Consider the following 17,124-nt stretch of genomic DNA (forward strand, 5'->3'; position numbering starts at 1 on the left):
TTTGTTGGTTTGTCTCCCTCTTTGATTACTTCCCATTCAGCTTTCCCTCCCATCCCTTATGATCCTCTGCACTGTTTCTTATATTCCACATGTGAGTGAAACCATATAATTGTCTTTCTCTGACTTATTTCACTCAGCATAATACCCTCCAGTTCTAACCACATCAATGTAAATGGTAGGTATTCATCCTTTCTGATGGCTGAGTAATATTCCATTGTATATATATACCACATCTTCTTTATTTATTCATCTGTTGATGGACATCTAGGCTCTATCTATCGTTTGACTATTGTAGACATTGCTACTATAAACATTGGGGTGCATATGCCCCTTCAGATCATTATATTTGTATCTTTGGGGTAAATACCCAGTAGTGCAATTGCTGGGTTGTAGGGTAGCAAAAATATGGAATGCTTCACGAATTTGTGTGTCACCCTTGTGCAGGGGCCATACTAATCTTCTCTGTATCATTCCAATTTTAGTGTATGTGCTGCCAAAGTGAGCACTCAGAAATTCATTTGATCTCTTGTCATTCTGCAAGTGAAACAAATGATACCTGTTTTAATTTCCTCACAAAATAAAGCTCAAAGTAGAAGATGAATGTGAATATACTCTCTAAGACACTATAGAAATATAAGACATATATTTGTATTTATTTATATATTTCACATATATAGTTATATATGCTATATCTATTTACTTATATATTTCATACTTTGACTTCTATTTGTATTTATTTTGTTTAGATGAACATTTAGTTAGATCTATGCTCAGGATATAATGGTAGCTGAAAGGCCATCTAGTTCATCAAATTTGAGATTAAGAAAAGCCTTCTTGGAAAGAGAGGCCAAAGTTTCCTGTTAAAGAATGTAAAGTAATTGTCCAAGTAAAGTGGGATAGAGGAGTTCAGGGTATACCACACAGAGGCAACAGAATGAGCAAAACTAGAAAAACATCCAACAGTATCCAACAGTTGGTACTGGGAAGTAAAAGCAGTTTAGTATTACTAGATACAGGACTTAAGTCAGTGTCAAACAGTGAGGCTGGAGAATTACACAAAAGCCAGGTTATCTAGGGCATCCCATGCCCTACTCATGTGTTTGATCTATATTTATGGAGCACAAATGAACTACTTTAAGCAGAGGGATGGCATGGTCATATTTGTATTTTAAAAGGATCAGTCTGGAGGTAGCATGAAGGATAGATTTGAAGGGAACAAAACTGGAAAAGGAAAGTTAACTTAAGAGGCTAAACAGTAATTCTACCTGATGACAAGGCCTCAACTGGAGTAATGGTTGTTGCGATGGAGAGTATGGAATAGATTCCCTGAATGTATGTGGCTTACGGAAAAGTTTTGCATTGGCAAATTTTGGTTACTGATTAAAGATGACAATAAAGAAGAAAAAAGTAAAAGGAAGTCCATAGTGAATCCAAGATCCATAAATTTTTCCTGGATAGATAGATAGAGGGATGGAGGGGTGGATAGATAATTTGGGTATGTAAATGATGAAAAAGTTTGATTTGGTTCTGGACTTCATGAGATCCCAGAGATTTGATTTTGTTTTTACTCTCTTAAGTCTGATTACTCAGTCAAATTAGTCACTCATATACCAAAATCCCATGAATCCTATGGTGTACCAAACACTGTGCAGGGCTCTCTTGGGATATAAAGATGAATACTGTTCACTTCCTTCAAGAAATTTGCATTCTTGGTAGAGAAACAAGACTTATAGATAATAACATAAGGCAGCCTGGGGGCAAACGATGTGTGTGGGAATGAGTGGTTCAAATCTTCAGATGTGAAAGAGATGGAATGGGGTGGCATGGGTAGCTTTATGTTGTATGTGCAACTTTAGGGGACCTGGAAGGGAAAAGACAACAGAGTCAGGTCAGAGGAGTGAGGAAGGAATTAATAGCAGGGAGAATGGAAGGAATTAAAGGGTGAGGGAACTGGCAGAGCTGTGTTTGAGGGTTGTAAGTAGGCTACTATGACTGGAGAAGCCCTCCTTCTCGTCTAGTCACATATGGGACATTCCAGGTGGTCCAGCCTTTGCATGGTCCTCTTTGCTGTGTCATAGCAGACCTCTGCAGGGACCTATGGGATCTTCTAAATGTTTTAGCTGTCAAATCACTCACCTTTCTAATTGAAGTATAGGTGAGGGACTGGCTGTTGTTCAACCAACTACCTCAGAGATGACTCCTAAGACAGTTGAGAAAAAGCCCTGGTGTTCTAAAGATCTTACAGTTTGGAAGCCATTGGTTTAGTTCAGTCTCAATTTTAGAGAAGGGAAAACTGGAACCCAGAGAAAGTATGAATTGTGCTTACGGCCACACACACTAAATATCTCTTAATTCGGTGGAGTTAAGCTGTGACAAGGCTGAACTGGAACAGTTTTTTTTTCTTTTTCTCTATTTTATTTAAAATGTTTTTAATTTAAATTCAGTTAATTAACATATAACGTATTATTGGTTTCAGAGGTAGAGGTCAGTGATTCATCAGTCTTACATAATACCCAGTGCTCAGTATATCACATGCCCTCCTTTATGTCCATCACCCAGTTACCCCATCCTCCCATCCCCCTTACCTCCAGCAACCCTCAGTTTGTTTCCTATGATTAAGAGTCTCTTACGGTTTGTCTCCCTCTCTGATTTTGTCTTCCTTTATTTTTTCCTCTCTTTCCCTGTGATCCTCTGTTTTGTTTCTTAAATTCCATGTATGAGTGAATTATCTTTCTTTGATTGACTTATTTCACTTAGCATAATACCCTCCAGTTCCATCCACATCATTGCAAATGGCAAGATTTCATTTTTTTTTTTTGATGGCTGAGTAGTATTCCATTGTATATATATACCACATCTTCATTATCCATTCATCTATTGATGGACATCTGGACCCTTTCCATAGTTTGGCTATTGTGCACATTGCTGCTATAAACATTGGGGTACAGGTGCCCCTTCAAATCACTACATTTGTATCTTTATGATAAATACCCAGTAGAGCAATTGCTGGCTCATAAGGTAGATCTATTTTCAACTTTTTGAGGAACCTCCATACTGTTTTTCAGTGCACCAGCTTGCATTCCAACCAGCAGTGTAAGAGGGTTCCCCTTTGCCACATCCTTGCCAACATCTGTTGTTTCCTGAGTTCTTTATTTTAGCTATTCTGACTGGTGTGAGGTGGCATCCCATTGTGGTTTTGATTTGTATTTCCCTGATGCTGAGGGATGTGGAGCATTTTTTCATGTGTCTGTTGGCTATTTGGATGTCTTCTTTGGAAAAATGTCTGTTCATGTCTTCTGCCCATTTCTTGATTGGATTATTTGTTTTTTGGTTGTTGAGTTTGAGAAGTTATTTATAGATTTTGCATACGAGTCCTTTATCTGATATGTCATTTGCAAATATCTTCTCCCATTCTGTCCATTGTCTTTTAGTTTTGTCGACTATTTCCTTTGTTGTGCAAAAGCTTTTTATCTTGATGAAGTCCCAATAGTTCATTTTTGCCTTGTTTCCCTTGCCTTTGGAAACGTGTCTAGCAAGAAGTTGCTGTGGCCAATGTCACAAAGGTAGCTGCCTGTGTTCTCCTCTAGGGTTTTGATGGATTCCTGTCTCACATTTAGGTCTTTCATCCATTTGGAGTCTGTTTTTGTGTATGCTGTAAGAAAATGGTCCAGTTTCATTCTTCTGCATGTAGCTGTCCAATTTTCCCAACACCATTTGTTGAAGAGACTGTATTTTTTCCATTGGATATTCTTTCCTGCTTTGTTGAAGATTAGTTGGCCATAGAGTTGAGGGTCCATTTCTGGGCTCTCTATTCTGTTCCATTGATCTATGTGTCTGTTTTTGTGCCAATACCATACTGTCTTGATGACTACAGCTTTGTAATACAGCTTGAAGTCTGGAATTGTGATGCCACCAGCTTTGGTTTTCCTTTTCAACATTCCTTTGGCTATTCGTGGTCTTTTCCGGTTCCATACAAATTTTAGGATTATTTGTGCCAGCTCTGTGAAAAAAGTTGATGGCATTTTGATAGGGATTGAATTGAATGTATATATCGCTCTAGGTAGCATAGATATTTTAATAATATTTGTTCTTCCAATCTATGAGCATGGAACATTTTTCCATTTCTTTGTGTCTTCCTCAATTTCTTTCATGAGTGTTCTATAGTTTTCTGAGTACAGATCCTTTGCCTCTTTGGTTAGGTTTATTCCTAGATATCTTATGGTTTCAGGTGCAGTTGTAAATGAGATTGATTCCTTAATTTCTCTTTCTTCTGTCACATTGTTAGTGTGTAGAAATGCAACTGATTTCTGTGCATTGAATTTATATCTTGCCATTTTGCTGAATTCCTGTATGAGTTCTAGCAAATTTGGAGTGAGTCTTTTGGATTTTCCACATAGAGTATCATGCCATCTGTGAAGAGTGAGAGTTTGACTTCTTCTTTGCTGATTTCAGTGCATTTTATTTCTTTTTATTGTCTGATTGCTGAGGCTAGGATTTCTCATACTATGTTGAACAGTAGTGGTGATAGTGGACATTCCTGCCGTGTTCCTGACCTTAGGGGAAAAGCTCTCAGTTTTTTCCCATTGAGAATGATATTTGCTGTGGGCTTTTCATATATGGCTTTTATGATATTGAGGTATGTTCCCTCTATCCCTACATCGTAAAGAGTTTTAACCAGGAAAGGATGCTGTACTTTGTCAAATGCATTTTCTGTATCTATTGAGAGGATAATATGGTTCTTCCCCTTTCTTTTATTTATGTAGTATATCACATTGATTTGCAGATGTTGAACCACCCTTGCAGCCCAAGAATAAATCCCACTTGGTCATGGTGAATAATCCTTTTAATGTACTGTTGGATCCTATTGGTTAGTATTTTAGTGAGAATTTTTGCATCCATGTTCATCACGGATATTGGTCTGTGAACTGGATCAGTTTCTACATTCTTGGTTAAATTATATGCACCTTGTTAAATCATATGCTCTCTGGGTTTTGACTCTTTTCAGACATGTTTAGGTTGCCATTGCCTGGTATATCCAAAGAATCTGCAAAAACCCCACCTGGTTTCTACTGAGGGTAGTCAGAAGCCACTCAGCAGGCCTCCGGTTTGTAAACAATGTTCAGAGAGAGGGAATCTTAGCTTTTGGCCGTGGGCACAGTTATACTGTGCCTTGTGCTGCCTTAGAGAAGAGCTAATTTCCTCTGCTGTGTTCTAAGAAAAATATCCCTACTTTTGACAGATGTTCTAATTCAACAATTAGCAGTGACTATGACATGCAAAAATTACCAGTTGCTAAAGCCTCACTTAGCCAAATGGGAGACATAGAGTATTTTTATACCCGGCAGCCTTGGGCTGTGTAGCTTGATGCACACTCTTGCCCAGTATTTCTCTGGCTTATGTGTTTCACCACTAACTGTAATTTATTTTTAAATTTTCTAAAAATGTGCCCATCTCAACAGCTTCTGGGTGGTGGGAGGAGAAAAGAAAAGCATGGGGTGCTGTATGAAATGGCACCCACTAAAGAGCTTCCTTACCAGCCCTTGGTAACATTACATCATGGGAAAGTCTGGCAACACTTCAGACAAAGGGCAGCTTTGTTAAGAGAGCCCCCAAATGGGACATTTTTACCCCAGCAGATGAGTCTCTTCCTTGCCACTCAGGTGTTCTGAGCAAAATTAAGACGAGATTTTCTTGGTTTCAGTGCTCCCAGCTCCTCTTTCTAGATTTCTCCCTCCCCTTTTTAGTAATAACATGCATCCTCCATTTGTCTACTGCACACCAGGTATTTTCCACATCTCCATTTTTCTCCCAACCACATCTACTGTCAGAAAAATTAATTCTCAGTATTTTGAAATAACTACAGGGCCTCACAATTAGAAAATCATTGATAGCTATTTCCAAACCTTTTGGACTACCCCTGTTTTAGTAAAATAAATGTACACATATGTATATTTACATACATATATACAAATATACAAATGAGCAGGCACTTGCAATAGAAGTGTACTCAAAATATATGCATACCCAGGAAAATATTAATAACTATACTAGGCATAAATAGTCTTCTTAATAATTTCAATAATTTTGTCCAACTTGTCAAATCTGATTTGAATGTCAATCTTTACTTTTTGATGTGGTTAATGGAGACCTCATACCACGAATAGGAGAAGACTTATTTGTACCTTTTCTTGTATTTAAATACTACATAAATCATTTGTATTACCTCCATGTGCAGTTCTTCAGTGGGGATCATTATAAGCCACAAGTACATTTTATGAAGGTTAGTTTATTTTATATCAGATAATCTATTCTGCAAACCTCTTTTGTATAAATGATAATATGTGGCAATATCCCAAAAACAATCCCCAAGTCCAGGTGCCACTAGCAACTTCACCTGTTGAGTCCTATTCTTCCAACAGGTACTTCTTTAACTGACATTCAGACTCCAGACAAGAAGCTGGTCTCAATCTTAAGTATTAGTATTTTTTTCTCCTCATTGTTTTTACATTAAACAAATAAAATCTCTCATATTCATTTCCCATTCCTTTGTTATTCACCTTGAACATTATTATACTTTGGAGGCCGTGGATGGGCCTTGGTTGGTGGGTCGCTCTGTTTTCTCTAGAAGAAGTCACCTATATATCTGGTTTGCCTAAATGGTCTGAATTGGATATGAGGCCTTGAAAAGAGGCTGTGCATAACAGGGGCAAATGCTCAGTGATCAGAAACCTGGTTTCAATGAGTTGAAGGTTATACACAGTCCAATTCAGGTTCTTCAAATCCACATTTGCTGTTGGTCCTGTATGCAGCCCAGGAAGTTATAGCCAATCTGGCTGTGAACTGACCTGACCTCATAGATGCCACATTCTAAAGATCAGACGAATCTCTTTCTGACTTGGTCTCCAATTAACAATCTGTCACTCTATCTCTAATGGTGTGATTCTCTTACAGCTTCCTGATAGTTGGATTGTCTGCTCTTTTCTCCTGCTCACCATTCAGACAGCCATAGTACATAGTACTTTCACACAGGGCATATCTTGCTCTCCACATCCAACTCTTTCCCAGTTCTATTCTACCATGTCTCGCATATTTCTCTATCTTTGCTCTTAGCACCCTAATTCAGGTCTTGTTATCTGTTACTTGAATTGGTGGAATAGCCCCCTACCAACATCTCTGCCTCTTGTTCCCCCGAATAGTCTCTTTTCCACACCACTCCCACTTCCAAATGTGCCTCTTCTTAGATCTGATTTCCAGTGGCTCCTCCTCTGCCTATACTATTAATTAAATCAGTAATTCAGGATGTCATTCATTTACTGTATGTGCCCAATCTGCCTTTTCTGGCTTCCTGCATTTCTCTGAAATTATTTTCTAGACACATGAATCTTTCTGCTATTCCATAACTTCACATTTTCACACCTTCATGCCATTGTTACTAGTTTCCTCTGACTCAAAAATAACCTTCATCTTCATGCTTTAATCCATTCATTCAACTGCTACTTTTTAAATACATACTAAGTTTTTTACAATCTCTCACCTATAATGTCTGCCTATTTTTCCAAGCACATCAACTATAACCTCCTCTATTATGGCTTTCTTGCCTTCCCAAAGCAATGTGATTTCTATACTTCTTCTAAACTTTCTTGGTGTTTTATTTGTGCTTTTCTTAGGACACTGTTTTTGGTTTGTTATATCTTATACTGTGGCTTATACTGTACTTATACTTAACGAATACCTAGTCTGTGGCACATACTGTGATAGATCATATGATTATATCTGATACTCCTTATTACCCTTGCTAGGTCCATAATCTTATACCCATTTTAAAGATTAGGAAAATGAAGCTCAGAGGAAAAGTTACTTGCCCAATGCCAAATTGCTAATGAGTTTTGGAGTCAGGAATCAAACCAAGCCTATTCTCTTTCCTGTTTATATGATGCTCTGATTGTGATCATCATTATACCTCTTTATCCCCAATAGCATACCACAGATTTCTTGAATACAGGGGCTATGTATTATTTACCTCTATGCTAGCTACATCATACTTATGAAATACAGATGAAACTGGATTGATTGAGTTTCATTCAATTGGACTGTAGCTGAGGGATCTTGAGGAAGGGAAGTCAAATGAGTTGGTAATCTCTACATGCCTTAGGATTGGCTAACCCTGCTAGAATGGGACTTTTTACACAAAAGGGCCTGAATAACTCAGTCAGCCTCAATCCATATAGGTCTTAATTTTCTAGCTTTCTAGAAGTTGCTACTGTGTAACTCCTGGCTGCCACACAATCTATTGTAGCTTTAAATATTCACTATGTTAATGCTGATTACTGAATGAAGTGGCAGTTAAGTTTTCATGGCATAATTTCTATGTTTCACTAGAACAGTGCTAATAGTACATTGTGTCTGTCCCTTCAAAGAACCCACCTGTTTTTGGGGGAGACAGCAGCAGGCCGATGCTGTGGGTTGCTCAATGAAGTGCTGGTGTTAGTTAAGGGATTCAATCACTGCATCAAGAGCTACAGGAAATTGAACTACAGGAGAGGTAAAAGATGTGTACCTTCCTTCAACTCTGCCCTGACTGGAGTTAAATTTGTCTTAGAACTCAAAAGAAAACTTCTTCTCTGTCCTTTGCTACTTTATATTTCCTGGTGTTTCAAAAGGAACTGGAACCCTATTTTATAGGCTGGCTCCCTTCTCACCAAAAGGCAAGACCACAGGCTTCTAAAATTATACTTGTGCCATAGGAATTACTCTCTGTGTCATATGTGTCTCACTTCACTTGTAGTCTCAACTTCCATTTCCCACAGCAGTTCCTCAACCTTTAGCCCAATTTGTCATCTCTGCTCCATCCCTTTGGACCAGAACCTTCCTTCAGACTCAATCTTCATTTACCCATCCCACTGTTATTATTCAGAAAACTGATCTGTTCTTTTTTGTTCTGGCTTTAGACCCCACTGTCAAGGGCCATCCCTACCTCTTGGACCCCAGCCCAGTTCATAGTCCCAAATAGACCTCTCTAGCAAGCTGAGTGGTAGGCAGGCTGGGACAGAGCTAAAAATGGGAATGGGAAGGACTGCAGTGGGAGGGGACTGGCCTAGCTACAGAGCTGACCTGTAAAGAGGAAAGCCATCAACCCAAATTTTACATCCATAGGAGCCTGGCGGAAGGAGCCAGCATTAAGGCCCAAGATGGTTGTATCTTGTGGGCAGGACATGGAGATTAGAGTGCTAGTTAGTGGCAATATGCAAAATCAGACTGGTGACAGCTTTGTCATTGTGAGTAGTTTGCATAATTTGGAGAAGTCCACCCTAGCCAAAGGTGAATTAGGCATAATGAAAAGGAGTGTGAGCTTTGGAATTAAAAGGACTTGAGTTCTAGTTCCTGCTGATCCCTGACTAACTCTGTGATTTGGGGCAACTTAATATCTGTGACCCTTGGTTTCCTCACACAGAAATAGATGGCATAATAATTACCTCTTAAGGCTATGATGAGATTTAAATATGGTAATATGTATTAAATACCATGCCTCACATGGGAACTGACAGTAAAAGACAGTTCAATATTAGATGGTAGGATTGAGACACCAAGAAAAGGATTAGCATACAGGCAGGTAGTAGACGGTGGCTTGTGTTCAGGATCTCAGCAGTGGAAATGAAGTGCAAACCAAGAAGCAAGGTCGGAAGACCAGGAACACAGATGGGACAGTGTAAGCCAGAGCCAGGGGAAGACAGCGTCAGGGCTCCTTGGTGCACTTGGAGCTGGCAGGACAAATTTTAGACCTCACCAACGGGTAGGTCAGAGGCTGCTAATATCCTTTCTGTCTTCATCAGGTCTGGTCCAGGAATTAGCAGGGGGCCCTTGGAGCCTCTGGATGAGCAGGCAAGGGCATTGTAGAGCAGGGCAGCCTCTCAAGTAGATGATGAGAGCAGCTGCCTGAGAAGTAATAGGAAATGCACTGCCAGCGGTTCCACCTACCTTCCGTCTGCCAGGAGCTGGTGCAGCCACCTGGAATCCTGTCGAGGAGCCAGGAACATAGGCTGCAGTGGCACCGTACTTAGTTCTTATGTTAGAAGTCTGATTAAGGCAGGAGATTACTGGTGTTCAGCAAACAGCTCGAACAGAGTAGAGTCAGCCTTCAGGGGAGGAAGCAGATCAGAAGTCAGATACTGAGATAGGCCCACTGACAAGGCCTGTCTGGCCCCTTCTCTGTTGCTTCTTCTGGTTCTTGACTAATTTCTCTGTGCTTGCCTTTCTGTGCTATTATAGTAGCCATAATATATGTATGTTGATATACATGTTATACATGTTGATATCACAGCCATTATGTGTGTATATATGTATGTGTCTATGTGCACACATAAACATATGAATAAAAATAAGACAAGAATGAATATTGAAAAATCAATAGGTATAGTAATCAAGTTGTCTGAATATTTTAAGGGCCCCATAATTTCAATCCTTCTTTCCATATTAATTATAGTTTCTATAAGCATCCCTACCGCAAACTGTAAACTCCATGAGGGCAGAGAAAATTACCAGAGTTTGTCTACCACAGAATAACTTCCTGCATTCATTAATTGAATGAATCACCTGTATTTCAGTCCCTGTGTGAGGCACTTTAGTATATTATTTCAATTTTTGCCACAACCTTGTGAAGTATCATTAACCTAAATAATATAAATTTTGACAAAACTGAGATATAGAGAAAATCCATACAAAATTTGTTAAGTGGCAGAGTTGGGAAATAATCTTTATTCTAGCTCATGTATCATATAGTATATCTAGATCTGTGAATTGATAACATGGTTATTCATCACTGTAGCTCTAAAGTAGGAGGGAGAACACATAGGAATTCTGGGGTCAAATGGAGAGTAGAATGTGTCAGAGAGGGGAGAAATAGGAATCTGCCATTTCCAGAATGACATAATTAACAGTAGCACTCTTTGCATACTATAGTATTGCCAGATTTAGCAAATAAAAAATCCCAGGTAAATTTGAATTTCAGGTAAGCAACAAATAGTTTTTTGTTATGAGTATATCTCAAAAATTGCATGGGCATACTTACATTAAAAATTGTTGTTTACCTGAAATTTAAATTTAACAGGGTATGCTGTTTTTATCTGACAACCCTACTCTGGTTTGAGCTATAGAATAGCTTCAAGAGACATTGGTTAAGATTTTTTTTTTTAAGATTTTATTTATTTATTTGACAGGGAGATAGTGAGAGAGGGAACACAAGCAGGGGGAGTGGGAGAGGGAGAAGCAGGCTTCCTGCAGAGCAGGGAGCCTGATGTGGGGCTCAATCCCAGGACCCTGGGATCATGACCTAAGCCGAAGGCAGATGCTTGACGACTGAGCCACCCAGATGCCTGGAGCATTGGTTAAGATTAATGGGAATGGAGTTCTGGTTAGAAGAGGTCATTTACAGGTGGAACAAATTTGTGTGACTGTGTGTCCTTTCAGTCACTCAATAAACATTTTGGGTGCAGTTGTCCCAGGCAAGACACTTTAAAGAAGGGAGAAATGTCCGGGTCCTAGTTAATCCTCCTTCAATGCTTAGAGCCCAATATAAGAGCAGAGGAATGTATATAAGTTACAATGATAGTAGGCTACGACAGGTATGTGACACATTGCTAGAAGAGATTTAGTATGGCCTTGATACAGGGAAGGCTTCCTGGGGAAAAATTTACTCCAGCTATGCATGACCCAGGGTCATTTCTCTGCTCCCACTTCACAGCCTCAGCTGCACATTTCTGCTGAAATTCTCTTTCCCCAAATACAAGTCTGTATGTATCTCTGCTCTTGCTTAAAATCCTTTAATGGTCCCCATAACCTTTTAAATGATGCCAAACCCATTTGCTTGGGATAAAACTCAGTCTGATAGAGACCCTTTGTATTGTCCCAGCCTCATCTCCATTCTGCCTTGGCTCTGAAAAAATGTCTTGCTGGATCAATCATGCTCTTCTTGTCCTCATGCCTTCCCATCAGGCTGGTCACTCCCTGATATGGCTTCAGCTTTGCCTCCCATGCCTAATTCCCACTCTCTTATATATGGCTACTAGGTATGAAGCACCTTCTATATGGCCAACTCCTTACTAGATACTTAATTTAAGCCTCCAAGACTCTGTTGCTGAGACACACCTCTCCCTGCATCCAACCTTGTGGGCTATTAGCTCTCCTTTATCAGAGCACCTACAAGCAGGTGTGACCATTGACCATTTCCAGTGTTTCTTTATTACAAAGTGAGTTCTTTGAACATAAAGGTAGCATATTACTTTTGTCTGTATCTTCAGGATCTAACACTGTGCCAGGTACGTAGAAATGACTTAGACATTTGTTGTGTGAGTGAATAAATATTTTAAGGAAAATAGAAACTCCTTGTAATGATAATGTTACTACTAAGATCAATAGCTATCATTTACTGAGCCAGATCTGTGTTAAGCATTTGATATACATGCCTTCATTTAATACTATCAGTGACTACATGAAGTAGGAATGTTTATAGTCTCCATTTCACAGATGGGGAAACAGAGGTTAGAAATGTTAGGTAACTTCCCCAAGCTAGTGGTGGAGCCGGCATTCAAACCCAGGTGTGACTGATTGCAGGGCTCATGGTCTGAAGCACTGGGCTCTCCTGCCTCTTGACTCTCCACTAAGACTATCATCATCTTCCCTAGCAGTCTCTTACTCTTTTCCTCATGGGTTAAACTCACTTGTCACATCTGACCACTTAAGAAAACCCAGCTGGGCCAAAGAAAACATCTCTGTTGGGAGATTCAGGATTTATGCAAATATCCAGACTGTGAGGAAGGCCTGCGGTTTTCTTTTGTGCTCTGTTTGTAATAAATAAGCCACAGCAACATGCTTAGGTCCTTAACAGAGATAGATGGAGCCAGCCAAACCATTGCTCTGCACTTGGCAAAATGAGGTCCTGCTTCTCCATTTGTGGAGCAGGGTGGTGAAGGAATTCCATAGTCTTTATGTGCTTTAAGAAGATGATTGCATATGAAAGGAGAAATAGCATGTAGGAAATGCCTTTAAAGGGATTTATTGGAAAAATCACTACTGGGGAATGCAAATGTGGGACTGTCTAATGCTGTACCTGAATGGTAAAGTGGAGTTTGGGATCTGAGTACAAGTTCCGGCACTGCTAGGACCTCAGTGTCCTCCTCCATAAATTGGGGTGAGGGATCAGGACGTTCCAGTGGGTCCTGATGTATACTGGGATATTAGATCAGGACGTTCCAGTGGGTCCTGATGTATACTGGGATATTCGAGAGCATCATATGGTGAAAATTACTTCATATTTAAAACACAAAGGGAAATGTCTGTTTAGACAAGGTTTGTTGTTGCTGTTTTTACTGCAGGATTTCTCAGGGCGTTTCTATGCTAATGTAAATTACTAATCTCTCCCAGAAGTCTCATACTCTGTGGCATTTCCCAAACCTAACTGACCACCAAAACACATTTTCGAAGACCTTATTATAGGAAAGAATTTTCCAGGGCAGAGCTCCAGGGAATGCTATACTAGATGGTATCTGGGGGTCATTTGTCTGAGGAGAGCTGGGTTGCCACTTCTGCTTGCTAGGAAACAACTGGGATAGGGTGGCAGATCTGATTTATATTCTGGTGGGCAAAAGGACACACACAAATGTACTTTTTTGGTTTAAAAGCTCTTTGCCCAACTCTGTCCCTAAAACTTACTTAGTGCCTAAAACTCTGTTAGAGATAAATTGAGGTTTGCAGTATGCTTTGAAAGATAGAATTTACACTTTCGTTGAACACTAACATGGTAGGTACCACACATTTAATATGTATTTTAAAATAAATGATTGAATTTAATTTGCACAAGACCCCCACAGTAATGGTTGTGCAAAATGTGTAGTAGATGATATTCACAGCCCTGTCTGAAATATACATATTATAATTTCCATTTAACAAATAATGAAACTGAAGTCCAGGGAGCATAAGTATTAGAATAGCTAGTAAAACATCAGAACCAGGATATAAGCCTAAGTCTCTTTCCACTGAAGTACCAAGGCAAATTTCAGTTCTTTCCCAGTTTTTTGTTTTGTTTTGTTTTTGTTTATTTATTTTTTTAAATCAGGCTGACCTATATAAGTGGTTAATATATGATTGGAAGCCTTGGTACTAGTTCTAGACTTAGCTTTTAGCACCTCCTTTATCAGCTGAGGAACAAAGAAAGTTACTAAAATTATGAAAATTTGCATCAGTTATCCATTTCTGCATAACAAACCCCCTCAAAACTTAGAGGGTTAAAACCCAGACTTTTGGATTTGCCCATAGTACTGCTGTTGGTCTCTTTTGGGGTCAGTCACATGGAGGCAGTTATCTGGTAGCTCAACTGGGGTTAGAAGGTCTAACACAGCCTTGTTTTCATATCTGGTGGTTATTGCTGGCTCACAATAAGACTCCCTATATCCACCAGGCAAATATGGAATTTTTCACATGGCAGTGTGCTCAAGCCTCTTGAGAATTAGGCTTAAGAACTTCCATATCAGTAGTTTCCCCACATTCTGCTACTCAAAGCAAGGTATAAAACCAGCCTAGATATAAGGGGCAGGAACTAAACCCTTGTTCTTGGTGGGAGAAGCAACAAAGTCACACTGCAGAGTGGCCTTTCCACAGGAATTATTGCAACCATCTTTGTAAACACTTGGCCACCATTTTAACAGATACTTTTAATTTTTTTAAGTTTTTTTATTTAAATTAAATTTAGTTAACATATAGTGTATTACCATTTTCAGTGGTAGAATCCAGTGATTCATCAGTTGCATATAACACCCAGTGCTCATTACATCATGCCTTCCTTAATGCCTATCACCCAGTTACCCCATCCCCCACCCATCTCCCCTCCAGAAACCCTCAATTTGTTTTCTGTAGTTAAGAGTCTCTTAACTACAGCAGGAGGTTTGCCTCCTGCTCTGTTTTATCTTATTTTTCCTTCCCTTCCCCTATGTTCATCTGTTTTGTTTCTTAAATTCCACATATGAGTGAAATCATATGGTATTTGTCTTTCTCTGACTGATTTATTTCTCTTAGTATAATATCCTCCACTTCCATCCATGTAATTGCAAATGGCAAGATTTCATTATTTTTGATGCCTCAGTAATATTCCACTGTGTGTGTGTGTGTGCACGTGTGTGTGCATATGCACCCACACGCGTGCGTATCCCACTTTGTCAATGGACATCTAGGCTCTTTCCATAGTTTGTCTATTGTGGACATTGCTGCTATAAACATTGGGGTGCAGGTGCCCCTTCAAATATCCAGTAGTGTAATTGCTGGGTCATAGGGTAGTTCTATTCCATACTGTGTTCCAGAGTGGTTGTATCAGCTTGCATTCCCACCAGAAGTATAAGAGGATTCCCTTTTCTCCACATCCTTGCCAACATCTGTTGTTTCCTGAGTTATTAATTTTAGCCATTCTGACTAATATGAGGTGGTATCTCATTATGGTTTTGATTTGTATTTCCCTGATGCTGAGTGATGTTGAGCATTTGTTCATGTGTCTATTGGCCATTTGAATATCTTCTTTGGAGAAATGTCTATTTATGTCTTCTGTCCATTTCTTGACTGGATTTTTTGTTTTTTGGGTGTTGAGTTTGATAAGTTCTTTATAGATTTTGGATACTAGTCCTTTATCTAATATGTCATTTGCAAATATCTTCTCCCATTCTGTAGGTTGACTTTTAGTTTTGTTGTTTCTTTTGCTGTGCAAAAGCTTTTTATCCTGATGAAGTCCTGATGGTTCATTTTTAGCAGATACTTTTTAGAACACCTTCCTTGATAATGCCCCCTTTTCTGTGAGTCTGCCTCCCTGTTAGTGGGGATCCTTCATAAGAGCTGATTAGACAAGAGGTAGACCCTTACCCAAGAAGGAGTCAACCCATTACCTAGTTGAGTCAATGAAATTCTTTTCCTAAGGATTTAAAATTGTGAAGCAAAGATACAAGTTAATGAGTCAGTGGTGCTGGAATCAAAAACCATTCCATATGGCCATTTCTCCTCCATATTGATGGAGAAGCAAAGATATATCATTCATTCATTTACTCAAAAATATTTACAGCATACCCATTGCATGTATGACACTGTGAAAGACACTGGCCCATTCTGTTGAGAGAGAAGAGTGAAAGCATATGCACATGGTTGGGGGAATAACCTCCACATGTTTCTAAATAGATAGAGGCTCTGATTCCAGAACCTGGAGATGCTTGGTTATACATCCTGCTCTTGTTTGCTCTAAGTGTGCAAAAAAAAATCTTTATTTTCTTTAAGCTGGTAGAAATGGGTTCTGTTACTTGCATCTAAATGAATCTAGATTTAGTTTTCTATTAAGAGAAGCTGCCAGTTTCTTTTTGTATTCAGAGAGAATATAATGTTGAAACAAATTGTCTACTATTCTGGGACTTTTAAGAATTAGTACCTGGGTGACATGGTCAGTTGAGTTTAGTGCCAGCAGGACCTCAAGATGTCAGACAGATTCTTCTTTATTTTTTACAACAAGATACTTCTAAATATAGTAAATCTCTGACTTGCTTACTGGACAAGAAATGACTTAGAAGGAAATAAGCTTCTGATAATAATTATTTAGTCAACTTTCCACTGATTATTTTTTGAGCTCCTACCGTGTATCAGGCACCATTCTAGGCACTTAAGAAACATCAATCAGCCAAATTTATGAAGGTCCCTGGTCTTACAGAGCTTATAGTCTAGCCTATTGTTCCCAATTAATGAAAAGTAAGAAAAACGTAGAGATCACTTAAACTTTTCTGGTCTCTGTAGAAATAGGTATTTTCTAAAATAGGTATTTTTTGGAATGGGTATTTTCTTACTGAGAAAGACAATGGCCTATATAAATAAACACGTGCAATAGAAAATGAAAAAAAAAAGGAGTGCCTGGGTGGCTCAGTTGGTTAAGCATCTGACTCTTGACTTACATTTGGGTCATGATCTCAGGGTGGTAAGATTGAGCCTCTCGTTGGGCTCTGCGATCAGCATGGAGTCTACTTGTTCCTTGCCTCTGCTCCTCCCCCCTGCTCATGTGTGTTCTCTCTCTCTCTCTCTAAAATAAGTAAATAAACAAAATTTTTTAAATGAAAA

The 17,124-nt window shown here is 39.1% G+C and overlaps 1 non-coding gene across 1 annotated transcript; it reads right to left on the bottom strand.

Annotated features, from left to right (window-relative positions):
* Nucleotides 1–399: 399 nt before the first annotated feature.
* On the bottom strand, nt 400–506 carry LOC123324645. Its single transcript, XR_006539923.1, has one exon. It is a non-coding gene; the product is annotated as a U6 spliceosomal RNA (small nuclear RNA).
* Between the last annotated feature and the right edge of the window lie 16,618 nt (nt 507–17,124).

This window comes from Neomonachus schauinslandi, chromosome 4 (assembly GCF_002201575.2).
Source record: "Neomonachus schauinslandi chromosome 4, ASM220157v2, whole genome shotgun sequence".
NCBI lineage: Eukaryota > Metazoa > Chordata > Mammalia > Carnivora > Phocidae > Neomonachus > Neomonachus schauinslandi.